Here is a 16,207-nt window from a genome sequence, read left to right on the forward strand (position 1 = left end):
TTCAAATCCATTGTGGTGGTGTATAGAGCCAAAATGATGTCATTGTCCAAACACTTTGTGTCATACACTAACTGAGCACTTTATTAGGCTCAGCTACCTTGTATGTACAGTTATTGCATCCTCAGTGTCATGTCTGGACTGAGAATAGTTCAAAAATATCCAGCCAACAGTCTCCTGTGGGCAGCATCCTGTGCCCACTGATGAAGGACTACAGGATGACCAAAACAAACTGTGCCGCAACAGATGAGCTACATATATATATATATATACATACAGTGGTGTGAAAAAGTGTTTGCCCCCTTACTGATTTCTTATTCTTTTGCATGTTTGTCACACTTAAATGTTTCAGATCACCAAACAAATTTAAATATTAGACAAAGATAACACAAGTAAACACAAAATGCAGTTTATAACTGAAGATCTTTATTATTAAGGAAAAAAGAAATCCAAACCTACAGGGCCCTGTGTGAAAAAGTGATTGCCCCCTAAACCTAATAACTGGTTGGGCCACCCTTAGCAGCAACAACTGCAATCAAGCGTTTGCAATAACTGGCAATGAATCTTTTACAGCACTGTGGAGGAATTTTGGCCCACTCATCTTTGCAGAATTATTGTAATTCAGCCACATTGGAGGGTTTTCCAAGCATGAACCGCCTTTTTGAGGTGATGCCACAGCATCTCAATCGGATTCAGGTCAGGACTTTGACTAGACCACTCCAAAGTCTTACTTTTGTTTTTCTTAAGCCATTCAGAGGTGGACTTGCTGGTGTGTTTTGGATCATTGTCCTGCTGCAGAACCCAAGTGCGCTTCAGCTTGAGCTTCACAAACAGATGGCCAGACATTCTCCTTCAGGATTTTTTGGTAGGCAGCAGAATTCATGGTTCCATTTACCACAGCAAGTCTTCCAGGTCCTGAAGCAGCAAAACAGCCCCAGACCATCACACTACCACCACCATATTTTACTGTTCGTAGGATGTTCCTTTTCTGCAAAGCTGTGTTACTTGTACGCCAGATGTAATGGGACATACACCTTCCAAAAAGTTCAACTTTTGTCTCATCAGTCCACAGAGTATTCTCCCAAAAATTCATCAAGATGTTTTCTGGCAAAACTGAGACGAGCCTTTATGTTCCTTTTGCTCAGCAGTGGTTTTCGTCTTGGAACTCTGCCATGCAGGCCATTTTTGCCCAGTTCCTTTCTTATGGTGGAGTCATGAACACTGACCTTAACTGAGGCAAGTGAGGCCTGCAGTTCTTTGGATGTTGTTATGGGGTCTTTTGTGACCTCTTGGATGAGTCGTCGCTGCGCTCTTGGGGTAATTTTGGTCGACCGGCCACTCCTGGGAAGGTTCACCACTGTTCCATGTTTTCACCATTTGTGGATAATGGCTCTCACTGTGGTTCACTGGAGTCCCAAAGCTTTAGAAATGGCTTTATAACCTTTTCCAGACTGACAGATCTCAATTACTTTGTTTCTCATTTGTTCCTGAATTTCTTTGGATCGCAGCATGATGTCTAGCTTTTGAGGATCTTTTGTTCTACTTCCCTTTGTCAGGCAGTTTTTAAGTGATTTTTCTGATTGAGAACAGGTGTGGCAGTAATCAGGCCTGGGTATGGCTAGGGAAATTGAACTCAGCTTTCCAAAGATGTGATAAATCACAGTTAATTTATGTGGGGGGGCAATCACTTTTTCACACAGGGCCCTGTAGGTTTGGATTTCTTTTTTCCTTAATAATAAAGATCTTCAGTTATAAACTGCATTTTGTGTTTACTTGTGTTATCTTTGTCTAATATTTAAATTTGTTTGGTGTTCTGAAACATTTAAGTGTGACAAACATGCAAAAGAATAAGAAATCAGGAAGGGGGCAAACACTTTTTCACACCACTGTATATACAAAGAATTGAGAATCTTTGTATATATATATATATATATATATATATATATATATATATATATATATATTCATTGTAAATTGTAGATAATTTTGTGTGTTTATAATTATTTGTCATAAATAACTTTTTTTCTGAATTCATCTGTCTTGCTTAATCCATCTGACTGCATGCAAGACAGTTTCAGTTATTTTTCTTAGTCCCCTCGAAATAATTAATGGATTACAATGGGGGGGGGATCACTTTTTCACACAGGGCCCTGTAGGTTTGGATTTCTTTTTCCCTTAATAATAAAGACCTTCATTTATAAACTGCATTTTGTGTTTACTTGTGTTATCTTTGTCTAATATTTAAATTTGTTTGGTGATCTGAAACATTTAAGTGTGACAAACATGCAAAAGAATAAGAAATCAGGAAGGGGGCAAACACTTTTTCACATCACTGTATATACAAAGAATTGAGAATATGTATATATATATATATATATATATATATATATATATATATATATATATATATATATATATGTGTGTGTGTGTGTGTACAAAGAATTGAGGTTTTAAACACTGTGTCCATGTGTGTATGTTGCTGGATTCTTAGAAGTATGTCATTAACATTATTCATTGTAAATTATAGATAATTCTGTGTTTATAATTATTTGTCATAAATAACTTTTTTTTCTAAATTCATCTGTCTTGCTTAATCCATCTGACTGCATGCAAAACAGTTTCAGTTATTTTTGTTAGTCCTCTCGAAATAATTAATGGATTCGTGCATTTTTGGAAAATATATTCATTCCCAAGTAAGAGCACAGGCTCGATTTGTCAGTGAATAATGTTTCCAGATGCGTTCTTACCGCCAGTTGCCAGCTGAACCATAGGAAAGGATTATTTGTGTGTTTTTCAATCCACGCAGCTGAATAATAAATGAAAGGATCCACTGTGACATATGTCCACAGGAATGAAAAAGTTAAGCCTGCAAAAGAGCTGACTCCTTGTACTTTCGCAACTCTACCACGCATCTCAGACTCGCTCCAAGTTGATATAAAGACAGCTGTCAGCACAGCGGGACTTGTCGACTCCCCGCTGAACGGATTTCTCATTCATGACAGAGACATGCGCTCCTTGGTCCTGATCTTGCCAAAGACATGCGTTTTGTGGAGACTACATTTGTTCAAATGACTGATTGATGCGATTCTCCGTGACAGAAAATGTAGTTCGCAACAAAATTCATCAAACATAGCAGGAATAGACTAACAGAGAATGACACATGGTTAAGTTTGTGACATTTTATCCTATGATAGTATATCTGTAAAGAAAGCCCCGTGAGTTTAGATTGGAAACAATAAAAACTCTGGTCATTAAGATTTGACTCCATTATTTTTTACTGACTGTATTTCTACTTATTGCAGTTCTACAATCCAAAAACAAGCCATAACCATTACAGCAAACAAAATGTGACCTAAAAGTTAAAGGCATGTTGGGGGTGGGTTAAAAATGGATCGGAAAAGGGTTCTGCTGTTGTTATAGAAACTTAATTTCTTTTTTGGGCGTTGTTGTTTTGGAACCCTTTTTGCTAAGAGTGTCACTGGGGAATGCTATGTAGAAATGAGGCCTAGTATTTGTTATGAAGATACAAAGAGCCTTGCCATTTTGGAAGACATTCCACATTATCACGTAAGTCCAAACTGCATTACAGAAGAGTAAGAGAAGTAAAAATCACATTGCATGATAACATTAACAGAGGTGAGAATCTGGAGAGCACAGAGGGACATGTAAAAGTGCAAGAAAATGCCACAGTCTCCAAGAACAGTTCTTCATTACTGGTGGTGATGACAAGATGATGGGGATTACTCAGAAGAAAGTGACTCCAAGGTCCACTTATAGCCTTGAGTGTGTTTTTATGCACTAAAAGTGAGTCAATTACCTATATTATGTAATTCTTAACCTACACATCGCTGTTGTCATAAGAAAACCTTGTATCTCCAAAATGTTAACTTTACAGGAGAAGAAAAAATACTGTACTTTTAATGTAAGTCAATGGTCCCAGACCTTTCCCATGTCATTTGGGACATTTCTTTTGGTCCATTTGTCATGGAATTTACACACAATGTAAAGGACAGTAGGCATTTTCAAATTATGTTAAAAACTGAAAAATGACAGAAATGGAGATACAAGGTTTTCTTCCGACAGCAGCGATATGCAAGGACATGATCATAAATTTACAGCAGAGCACGATTCCGTACACCAACTCATGCAAAGCCAGACAACTTCAATTAGTAATGCTAGAAAGAAAGTCAATCTTGAGTGTTCAGGTTCGTTATGAACTCTTTTATTCAAGCCAGAAGCCATAGAAACTCAGAGAATTGTTTAGCTCTCGGTGTCATCACATACTAGATTCAGTTTGGGGTTGAATGCTCCAATTAGATTATTAGATTCTGCTGATTCTGTAAGCATTCTTGCTCATTTCTGTATATCACTGAAATAGAAAATAAATAGGAAGATGTTAAGATACTGTAAATTATATCCTGGGAGTTTTAAAAGGTTTTAACTCTTCTAATCAATTGACGTGTTTTGTTTATTTTCTAAGTGAAAAAACGCTCATACACATTCAGTACAGGGAACTGAAATGTAGCATTTTTCAGCTAACTTTAGTGCACAGTTTCTGTTTGTTTTTTTGAGTTTCGCACCTTGGAAATAGAATCAAACATAAAATATAACGTTGCATCATTTTTGTATGTAATTGTGCATTAAAATGTGCTTTCTATGTAGAGAATGTAAATTTTCTAAACAAAACGTAATTTGATCAAGGATGCCCAAACTTTTGCAAATGATTGTACCTTATATATTCATGTAAATAATATATGTACACAAAAGTAAATCACAATGAAGGAAAATCTTTTACCAAGGGAACAGAGCCAGTTCAAGTGATTCTAGCTGGATCTTTATTATAGGGTGCAATTCTCAAATTCTAATTCCTGGAATCCCTGGAATGAATTCAAAGCAACAAGTTCGTAGTAGAAACCGCAAACAACTTCGACCACACTCACTCTAATGTTTTCCTGGAGTGACTGACAGTAGAATTGTAACCACACAATACAAATTTCTCATCTGTTTCAAGAACAACAAAGTACAGGCACATAGGAAAACCCAGATTAGAGGCTTCAAAAAAAGTCCTGGAACAAAGTTCAGAACAAACTTCTTATCTGGAATGTGGTCAGTCACATTCATCAGTCAATCAGTTATTATGACCAATTTTTAGACTATTTTTAATTTTTAGACTGGTCTGTAAGTTGCTGTCAAAGGGAATTTACCTGTTTCTTTACCTGAGATATCAGTTTTAGTTCAGACTGCAGCACAAGCCTGGACCCACCAAAGACCTCCTTGTCTTTGTTCTTAAGCTTTCACTCTCTGTCTCTGGACATCCCACCTCTCCATCTCAACTGCCAAATCTGAAAAAAAAGTTGTTATGTTAGATGTTAATGTTTACCAAAGTCTCAGACCTTAACTAGCTTGTTCATATGGCTATGGCTTGTTCATAGTCATTGTTAGGAAAGTCCAGGTGATGCAAATTTCAAAGCTTTATAAATACACTAACTCCTCAAACCTTGTCTCACCAATAAGCAGCCATGGGCTCTTCTAAGCAGCGGCCCATAGCTGTTTCGTCAGTTTGTAATGTAATAAAGGAACGACTGTCAACAAGAACAGTGGTCAAGTTGAGGTCTGGAAGACCAAGAAAACTTTCCCAGAGAACTGCTTGTAGGGTTGCTAGAAAGGCAAATCAAAACGCCCGATTGACTGCAAAAGGAAGATTTAGCAGACTCTGGAGTGGTGGTGACACCTGCACAAATAGAACTTTCATGGCAGAGTTATCTGAAGAAAACCATTCCTGTCCTCACCACAAAAAATCAATGTCAGACGTTTGCAAAGGAACGTCTAAACAAGCCTGATGCAATTTGGAAACTTCTGTGGAAGTTCTGTGGACTGATGAAATTAAAATATTAAAATATATTAAAATATGTAAACACTTTTAATGAAAACAATACCACTCCAGCTGTTAAGCAATGGAGTGAATCGATCATGCTTTGGGCTTGTGTTGCAGCCAGTGGCATAGGTAACATTCCACTGGTAGAGGTAAGAGTAGATTCAGTTAAATATCAGCAAATTCTGGAAGCAGACATCATATCATCTGTAAGAAAGCTGAAGATGAAAGGATGGCTTCTACAAAAGGATAATGATCCTAAACACACCTAAAATTCACACTGGACTACCTTAAGAGGCACAAGCTGAAGGTTTGCTATGGCCCTCACAGTCCCCCGAACCTTAACATCTTTGAAAATTTGTGGATAGACATCAAAAGAGTACTGCATGTAAGACAGTCAAAGAATCTCAAAGAATTAGAAGCCTTTTGCAAGGAAGAATGAGCAAAAATCCCCCAAACAAGAACTGGAAGACTCTTAGCTGGCTATAAAAAGCATTTACAAGCTGTATTACTTGCCAAAAATAGTGTTACTAAGTACTGACCATGCAGAATGCAAAAACTTCTGCTTTGCTCGTTTTCCTTTTTATTATTTTAAAATTGTAAAAGATGAAAATAAAAAGTAATCATGCATAAAATATTAAAGAAATGTATCATCTTTAACTTTTGGAAATCAGGTCATCTTTTACTTGCTTAGCTATTCACAATAACAGAAATTTTGACCAGGGGTGCCCAAACCTTTGCATGTGAGTTGCCAAATGTGACACCTTATTCTCATTTCCATCGCATAATGGGGTCTGTATTCAGCATGGGAGTGGAGGGACATATGGGGTTGGTTTGGTAAGAGTGAAGGGAAATGAAACATTTACTCCAGCTTCCTCAACACTGCAACAGGCTTACCGAGGACGACTTAAGGTGGAAACTATAACTGGCTGTACAGTTCAGCTTCCAATTTGGAATCAGCTCATGTATTGTTTACAACACCAAAAAGGTATTACCTTCTAGAACTATCTGCGAAACACAAAAGATCTCCAGACCGAACAAGTTGTACATAGAACACATGATCATGTCCAGATTGCCCAGCAATTTCACTGCTCATTAACCATGTGGTAGAGCAAAGAATTATTATGGATAATCAAAAACAAAGGCAGCTTAGTAATGCTGACCATAAAAGTCACTTATGGTTCGTGTAAAATTTGGGTGAGAGAAAGACAGAATTCTTCCATATGCTGTGCATCTGCAAACCACCAAAAAGAAGCCAGCAAGAGAATGAGGAAGGGGGGGGTCCTCCCTTCTAAATTCTACTAATCAACCCCAGCCATGCACAGAACATATAAATTAAGGCTTATCAGTACAACATGGCAGTACAGTCCGGGTTAAACTAGATGGCCTAAATATTAATGTATGTAAACATGCTCTCTACTCCCTGGAGTTTAAATATATCCTTGACAACTCTGTACGTGCAAGACATGTAAGATGATAAGAATAATTTAGTGGCAATCTACCTTAAGTCAGAAACAACTCAGCAGAGCTTTCGGAACACAAACTGCTTAAATTACTCCACTTTATCAAAATAGAGTGCATGCTGACAAGAGCGCAAATGACCCCCGCGAGGAATGCAACATCAACATGTACTGTATGTTGACTGTGGAGCTGAATCTAAAAAGCCTTAAAAATTTATGTGACTCTGTGAAATGCTGTGCTGTGGCGCCATCTACTTGTCATTGTAACACTTTTGTACTATCTAGGTCTATGGTCCCTTTACAGATAGAAATAGTACAGAACAGTGGTTCTCAGTCCTGGATCTGGAGATTACATTGTAGATGTTTCCTTGCTGCAACACCCAGTTCCAGGGCATGTTAATTATTTCATTGTTAAATCAGGTGTGTAGGGCACTCAGAAAGCAGCCGTGCAAACAAAGTGCTTCTGATGCTGGAGGTGAATCGGCTAATATTCAAGACAATTTCATAATTTCAACATGTTTAAATCATAACATTCATTCCAGGGGGGGTCCAAAGTTCAGGTATTTATTTTTTCCTTAAGTGTCCTAACTTCACTGCTGCCATTCCACCAACTAGCAATGTTAAGAGTAACATAATTACTGATATACCTATTAAAGATAAAGTATCTAACCACTAGAAATGAGAAGACATGAGAACTGCTCAAGGAAACAATCAGTTAATGTTCTCTGTGTTTCTCCAATGCAACATTGGTTGCATCTCATGCAGAATACAACATTAGTTCATAGATGCATCAGGTGCATTGGGAGCAGGAGAAACTCTAAAATGTACAGGGCGGGAGTCCTCCAGGGCGGGAGTCCTCCCAGACAGAGAACCACTGGTATAGAATCTGTGGGCCTATACTGTTACTGTTCATTATGGAGGGCCTTCATCAGCTGTATAAGCAAAGTGCTTCAAATGCTGGAGGTGAATCACCTGATATTCAAATTTCAACATGTTTACATGTTGCATTCCAGTGGGGCTCCAAAGTCAAGAGTGTGTACAGATGTTTCTTTTTTCCTTAAGTTTCCTAACTTCATTGCTGCCATTGCAAAACCAGCAATGTTAACAATAACATAATTACTGTTATACCCACTGAGGATAAAGTGTCTAACTACTGGAAATGTAAAGACATCAAGGCTGATGCCTCAGAACTGCTCAACAAAACAATCAGCCACTGTTCTTTTTGTTTTGCCAATGCGAAGTTGATTACATCTCATGCAAGAGATACAATAAACATCTCCTGCAATGATAAAAAGTTATGGTCAATCATGGTGGAGTGGTTGTAGTAAAGTATTAAAATACACATTTTTTAATCCATTTGTTGTTTCTGTCAGGTCTGTTGGACATCAGTGGAGGTTCCTAAAAAAACGGAGCAGTCAGAGGATCATCTTGGAGGTTTCTGACGTTTTTATGTGTTGTTTCACTTTTATTTATAGCACCGTTTTATTCTCAGGATGATTTGTGAGCACCAAAGGAATTCTTTCTGTCTTCGTAGTTTATTGTTGTGTTTATTGCGCAGAGCTTCCCTACTCTTTTCCTTTCTTCTCTCTTTCTCTATGATGTTTTTTTTAATACACAGGAAAACACTCAGGAAAATATTCACTCTTTGCCTTTCTTGGAGAAGTCATAATTTTCTCTACAAATGTGTTTAACTAGTAATAACTGTGACAAAAGAGTTTTGCAGTGGTTGGGATGTTGGGATGTAGACAGTATAAGTAAGAATCAATAATTTTGTAATCGATGACGAGAGTCAAAGAATAATTTCTTGAATTTAAGCAAAATGTCCAAAAAAGTAGGAGTCGGTATGCACACATGCATCACTCTGTTTACTCCAAGGCTGTAGAATTCCTTGGTCCTCGTGTTGAGCAAAAGCACTACAGAGTCCAAATGCAAAAGTAACAAACTCTGTAGCTTTAGGTTTTGTCCACAGAATCGCCTCTAGACCTTCCATTGGCTCTCTTGCACATACATTAATGATGCAATGACATACAGCTAGCCAAGAAATACTCATGCATTGAAATGTAAAAATATCTGATGTTCTTTCCTAACAGTTTTGTAAGATTAACAATACGTTTTTGAACATCCTAGCAAGTTTTAAATGCTTTCTGTCCTTCTTTTCTTGCCTTCTTACCTTACTTTTATTGGCAACATGCCATGACCTCTACAGAGCTGTTTAACAGTTTAGTTTTTCAAAGTTTCTGCATAATTATGTTATTAATATATAAAGTCATTCAGTGTGATTTGATGTGAAATGCTCTGTTCTAAATAAATTTACTAGGTCAGAAATGTTCACAGCATGGGTAATAGGAACCAGACAAAAACATTTAATACCTCTAAAAGCTAAATCAGAGAATGTTTTCACACAAAACAATTATGAATATGTTACCAGATGCCTAAGACATTGTTTTACAGCAGCTTTACAGCAGCTTTTTTTTTTTGTTGTTGCGTATTTATAGTGGAGAGGTACATCCAGGGCACTGTAAGGCATAATAGTACCGCTATTATACCTTTATCAATGCCGCATATAAAAACTCAGAAGACATATGGTAGTTTTGGACAGTGAATGAAGTGACCCCTGATTCCTGTCACCACCGCTGTAAAGAAATTAGAGTCATTAGGTTTCTCTACAATGAACCATCTCACATGAAACCACTCTGAATGACTTTGTTTACATCTCGGTTACTTAATTATTTTTAATTTTTTTATGAAATCTGTGAAATTCCACTTTCAACTTGGACTGGCTGATTTACCAATATCGAATGTTGCATTTGTTGTGATTGCGTGTTGAGTGGTTCGTTGGACAGACCTGGAACTGGACAGTCAATCAGTCATTCAGACAGACTGAAATATATTCTCTCTGTGCACATATAGGCTTTTGAGACATCTAAAAGCAATTGTTTTAGAACAAATGTATTAAAATATTGTTTAAGCCCAAATGCCTTTAAAAATTATGGCCTTATGCACAAACCAAAGCGTTTAGAGTCTACAGCAAAAATACCAAAACAGGACCACAAGAGATACACTGTCCAAAGGATACACTGTCCAGTGTTTGGACATCTGTAGACACCTTGTAGACATCTACTCCAATGTTTCTTCTGAAATCAAGGCTATTAATAGGGTGTTTGCTGCAATAATAGCCTCAACTCTTCTGAGCTATCTTTTCACTAGGTGTTGGAACACTGCTGTGAGGATTTCACTGCACAAGAGCCACGAGAGCATTAGCTTGGTCAGGTGCTGATGCTGAATGATTAGTTCTGGATTGCAAATGTCACTCTAGCTCATCCCAAAGATATTGGATGGAGCTCTATCACTCCCTAGAACAGAGCTCCACTGCTCTACAGCCCAGTTAAGGGGGGCTTTGTACCCGTCTGACACTTGGCATTGAGCATGGTGATCTTAGGCTGCTGAGAGTCCATGCTTTTGTAACGTCTAGAATTGACTACTGCAATGCTGTGCTACATGGACTCGCTGCTCGGGTTCTGAATAGGCTGCAGTATGTGCAAAATTCAACTGCTAGGGTTTTAACCCACACTAGATCCTGGGAACACATCAGTCTAACTTTGAAGCATCTTCGCAGGCTTCCAGTTCAGTATTGTGTTCAATACAAACTGGTTTTGCTGGTTTTTAAATCTTTGTATGGCCTCACCCCCTCCTACCTTGGTAGTCTGTTTCAGTCATACTCTCCAGCACACACTCTTCGCTCCTCTGACTCACATTTGCTCGTTCCTCCCTCTAAGCTGCGTATTTTTGATGTGCATTCAGTGTTGCTGGCCCCAAGCTGTGGAACAGTCCCCCCTCTGAGTTGTGTGCTTGTTCGACCCCTGGCTATGTTCAAAGCATGTTTGTATATGTTTTTATTTATTTTTGCTATCTTTATTGTACAGTGTCCCTATCTTGAAAGGTGCTTATCAAATAAAATTTTATTATTATTATTATATTATATATGTGTGGCTTCTGCAGAGTGTCCCATTGTAGTGGCAATGCTTTTCTAAGGAGATATAACTCGTGTCAAAATGGGCGCAGCTTAAAGTAGCTGAAGTCACCATTAAGCAGGGGTGTCTACTTTTGGACATACAGTTATTAGGCCTGATTTCCAGCAGCACTTGGGAAAACAGCAGAATCAGACTCCTGTTGAGTCGTTCACATAAATAAAAAATGCAGTGTGATTAAAATGACAGGCAAGTCAGATGTCACCTTCAGCATAAAAGTGAATGAATTTAGACTTTTTTTTTAAGTTGGGTCGGAGTTACTTGGCTCTTTAAATGACGTCACTCGGAGGCGAAACGCGTCCGGGTTTCTCTGCGGTGTGTGAACAAAAAAGGGGGTGAAAAAAAAGAAAAAAAAAGCTGCAGTCTGTGTGAACTGAACCAGGCTGTCAGTGAGAGCACCGAGAGGGAGAAATGGCCCAACGGTAGTAGCTCTGCTCTGTGTGTCTAGCCTCTGCGAACAGACGCAGTCAGTCAGTCAGTCGGCTCAGCAGGACAGCACACACACTGCGGTGACCTCTCCGCTGAGAGGAGGGAGGGAGGGCGACGGACACGGTGAGTTAATCAGAGCTCTGATTTGGACGTCGTATTTGCTTGAAATCTTTTATATACATATCTGTATGGCTGGTGCAGCCCCTCCAACAGCTGTGCCCCTGAGTTATCCAGCAGGTTAATGTGATTCTTAGGAGATCCCTGGATGATGTAAGCTGCGTTCAATAGCTTCAAGCACGAAGCTGAAGTCAGCTTCCTATTCGCCAGCTTGTTGTTCGAATTTCCCCGTTCCACCTTAAATGGTGCAGCAGTTACATTCGGGCGCTGAGGCGCCAGAATGTAACTGCTGCACCATTTAAGGTGGAACGGGGAAATTCGAATAGGAAGCCAACTTCAGAGACCCAGTAGCTGGTGTTTGAGTGAAAATGGCGGTCACTAACGATAGTGCAGGCCCTTTGCCGATATGTGGGGCTCTGTACAGTGTTTGAGTTGTGTTAGCATTGTAACGTTACTCGCAGTTTTATGTAACGTTAAAGCGCCTGTTGTTGTCAAGCTGTATAAGCGCAGTTACAACTCTTCATTATGCCTGTGTGATTTGTACTGGCCGAAACGGCAATGTAGGTGACCAGTGCCCACGACCAACTGTCTTTCTAGCGAAAATAGCGAAGTTACATGGTTTTAAGCTTTAATCTGAGAGCAGCTGCTCTCTGTCACGGAGGAAACCTAATCTAACCCGGCCAGATTGGGTTAGCCCAGCTGTCGTAGCATAGCGTAGCTAGAAAGCTAGCTAGCTAGCAACCAACTAAGTTGGCTGGTTGCTTATGAGAAGTGAAAAACAGCTAAGCTAACTCAGAAACGATTTGTTTACATGTGTAGATAAGTAGACAACAATGACGTCTCTTAGCCTGCTACTTAAGCCAGACGACGTTGACTTTTAAAACGTCAAAGTTGTTAACCTGTGTTAGCAGCGTTAGCATGTTACAGCGCAGCCCGGTAATGTTCAAAACAAGCGTTAGCCGAGCTAGCCCTGTGAGCTAGCCTGGCTAGCCCGCTGACTGTTCAGCCTACAACGGAGCAAGTTAGCAAATTGTTTTAAAATATTTAAGACCGCAAAAGTAGCTAGGTTATGTTGCTGGCATTGGCGACTAGTAGTCGTCTTCACAGTTAACTCGCGTTTCATCGACGCCTACAGCGATACGATACAGGTAAGTCACGTTAAGTTAATATTAGTGAAGTGGTCATTTGTTGGGACTGGCCAGCTAACAGATAAGCTAACCTACGTGACCAGCCAGACTTGTACATAACATGGCTAGCTAAATCGCAGTAATCGAGTAAACAGACCAAATTTAAGCTGGTTGGTGCGAAAAGGCTTGTAAAGAACGAACATTTAGATCAGCGGACCAATAAAAATCGCAGCAAAGCAGTTGACAAACATCTAGCCAGCAGCAGTAACAAAAAAGTCTAACAAAATAGTCATTGCACTCTTAAAAAATGGCTTTTCAAGGGTTCTTTAGTAGACGATGGTTCTGTATAGAACCACGAGCACGCAAAAAACTATTTGCATTTAATTTGCATAAAATGGACCTTCAGTCTGATGAGAGTGGTGTTTATGGTTCTATAACCTTTTGAAAATGGTTCTATATAGCACCAAAAATGGTTCTGCTGTTGTTACAAGCTTGACATTGTAACAACGACAGGATGTTTTTTGGTGCTATGTAGAACCATTTTCAAAAAGCTTCTGTACAGAACCACATACAACACACTCCCCATCAGTCCGAAGAACCATTTCACCATGCAAAGTACAGTTTGAGAGAGCTCTTTGAGTGTTAATTTTTTCCGTATAGAACAATTGTTATTACTAAAGAACCCTTGAAGAACCATCTTTTTCAAGAGTGTGCGTGTTTGTGGGGCAGTGAGTTGACTTTTCACAGGCTGAAGGCCCCCTGCTGTGTGTGTGCTTAGAGCAACATTAAAGCACAGCCATTTGCCACGCATTAAGCCTCAACTGTGTGGAGTTTGTGCTTTAGCTGAGAGACTTGCTTTCTTCAGCTGCTGATCGTGCTCTTACCTGCAGATTTGACTTTTGTACGCCAGAGACAGACACAGTAGCCTTGTTAGTCGTCTCCCATTGACCATGGCCCTTGTGGGCTTTGGCCTCCACGCTGTGAGGGAATTAGCTACACGAGGTTGTCGCTTGAGGAGCGCCTCTGGATCTCCTAAAATGTTTGTTTTGCTTCCTGGTTTCTCTGTCCTCGCTGTTTACCTTTTTCAGAGGAACAGCTGTTGAGAATGCTGGAGATGTGTGTCTGTAACCCTGCAGTGTGGGTCGATGGCTGGTGCCAAAATAAAGAAAAGTAGCACTGATGGCTGGCTGTTCACACCAGTTGTGTCTCTGAGGTCTCTCATATTGTGTTTAGGGTTAAAAGGAGAGAATACCTTCACATCCTTTATTCTTCCCAACTCTTCAACAGCTGTCCACTAACACTAATATCTCCACCTCAGCACTAACGTTCTCACTATGTTTTGGAATCAAATCAGAATCACTTTATTTTTATCACTCAGTTCCTAAGCCTGGGTTTCGATCCAATGCCTCTAAAGCTGCTTTATGACAGTCTCGATTGTGAGAAGTGCTATACAGATGAAATTGAATTGAGTACCACAATTTCAACTGACTACTTTTATCCTGTTTTCTACTCTCTAGCCCAAACAGTAATGTTGATTCAGTGCCAAGTTTTGACAGCCGCAGTTGAAGCTGTCTAGTGTCCAGCGCTCATTCTGAGTGAAAGAAAATTTCACTTGTTTGTTATGGATTATATTCTGATATGGAGCTGTTTAATGATTGATGAGGCTTGTTTTTTTGTGCTTTTGTGGTGTTGTTTTGAAGAGTAGCTCAAGATAGGGATAGCAAAAAAAGCCTTTTTTTTATAATGCACAATACCTTAGAGATGTCTGGTTACCAGATTTTCTTTTCTGATACCAATATTAAACTTTGAGCATCAGGTGCTTTTAAAATGAGCTGTTTTCACTATGCAAGTTTTGTGGGCGTGCAGTTGGGTACAATGTGCAGAAGAGCTTTTTGTAACATTGACTGTGAATTTTGAATCTGACGATTGTGAGTGCGTTGAACAAAGAGAGCTCAGTCAAAACTTAGTGAATATGTCTCTCGAGGATGTAAGTTTAATTATGTACTGTCGTCAAACACTCTGCCTCAACATCACATCACCTAGTGTGAATGAATGCTTTTTTAGACTGGATTTGTTGCAGGGTTAGATCAGATTCACCCCCCAATGCTAGTTAATTTTTCTCGTTTTGATAAGTTGGAACAGAGTAAATGCGCATTTTGTGTGTCCCCTTTAAAACATTTTAAAAAATGCCAACAAACTCAGAGGTCAGTGAGGTATTTTATTTTTGTTTTATTTTAATATTAATGTTTGACATAGTGCAGCAACATCAGGACTAGTTTTGCTCTCTTGAACTCTCAACATAGTCAGGATTCAGACTCTCAATCTCCTAAAAATAGAACCAAACCTTAGTCAGCTGTACCACTTGCAAACCTCGTTTTTATGACAAATGTAGTAGTACTGTGTTGTAGAACGTGATATGCACAGAAAAGAATAAGGTGTCTGTGCTGTGGAAGGGCTTCTTTCCCTTAGGCCTCTAACAGAGCTTTTTATGGACTATTTTTTGGAAGTCCAGTTTTGTGTAATTAGATGTTTTTGTGTGAATTATAAACCAGTACTTTACACAGTGCACATAAATAGACTAACTGGCACAATTGACTGGAAACACCCCATACAAGTTGGGGAAGAAAGGAGTCTGTCTTTGTACAAACATGTTCTCCTAATGGAGGCTGTAGACTCAACATGTAATTAGGCAATGTTTGTGCTTCATGCCACTTCCCAGTTTTCTGTCTTTTGTTGTCGTAGTGGTCAGTAGCCTATTTGTTACTCAAACCATGAGTCAAACATTTGTGTGGCTGCGACAGGAGCACAATGACTGTGCATATTGCAGCACTGTACTTTTCCTGTAATGTGCTTCTGTCTCACTGGACTTTGACATTGCCCGCACATGTTCACTGAGAGCTACATGCGTGTTTGCTGGTTCTGTGTTGCCAGCAAGCAATGCCTACCCACATGGCACAGGATTGAAGCTCTCATGATGAATGCCGAATAAGCGCTAAGTTAATCTAGTTCTATCTGAGAAAACATATGTGAATGTATTACATTTTCTCGAGCAAAAATCATAGTGAACTGTTGTGCTAAGTAAAAAGGTTCATGTGTTGGCCGCAGATAGGGCAAATATGTTGTCTGATAGTGAGTCATGCAGTGTACAGGTTGTTTTCTGTGGCTGTTTGAACAAAT

General features: G+C 39.2%; 1 protein-coding gene across 1 annotated transcript in view; it reads left to right on the forward strand.

The window, feature by feature from the left end:
* Positions 1-11,647: 11,647 nt before the first annotated feature.
* LOC118816206 (NEDD4-like E3 ubiquitin-protein ligase WWP1) overlaps positions 11,648-16,207 on the forward strand; it is a 35,070-nt gene continuing 30,510 nt past the window's right edge. Inside the window, exon 1 of the mRNA XM_036582729.1 lies at positions 11,648-11,909. The gene's annotated coding sequence lies outside the window, so the exon portion shown is untranslated. The remainder of the gene's footprint in view (positions 11,910-16,207) is intronic.

Source organism: Colossoma macropomum, unplaced genomic scaffold, assembly GCF_904425465.1.
Source record: "Colossoma macropomum unplaced genomic scaffold, Colossoma_macropomum, whole genome shotgun sequence".
Taxonomy (NCBI): Eukaryota; Metazoa; Chordata; class Actinopteri; order Characiformes; family Serrasalmidae; genus Colossoma; species Colossoma macropomum.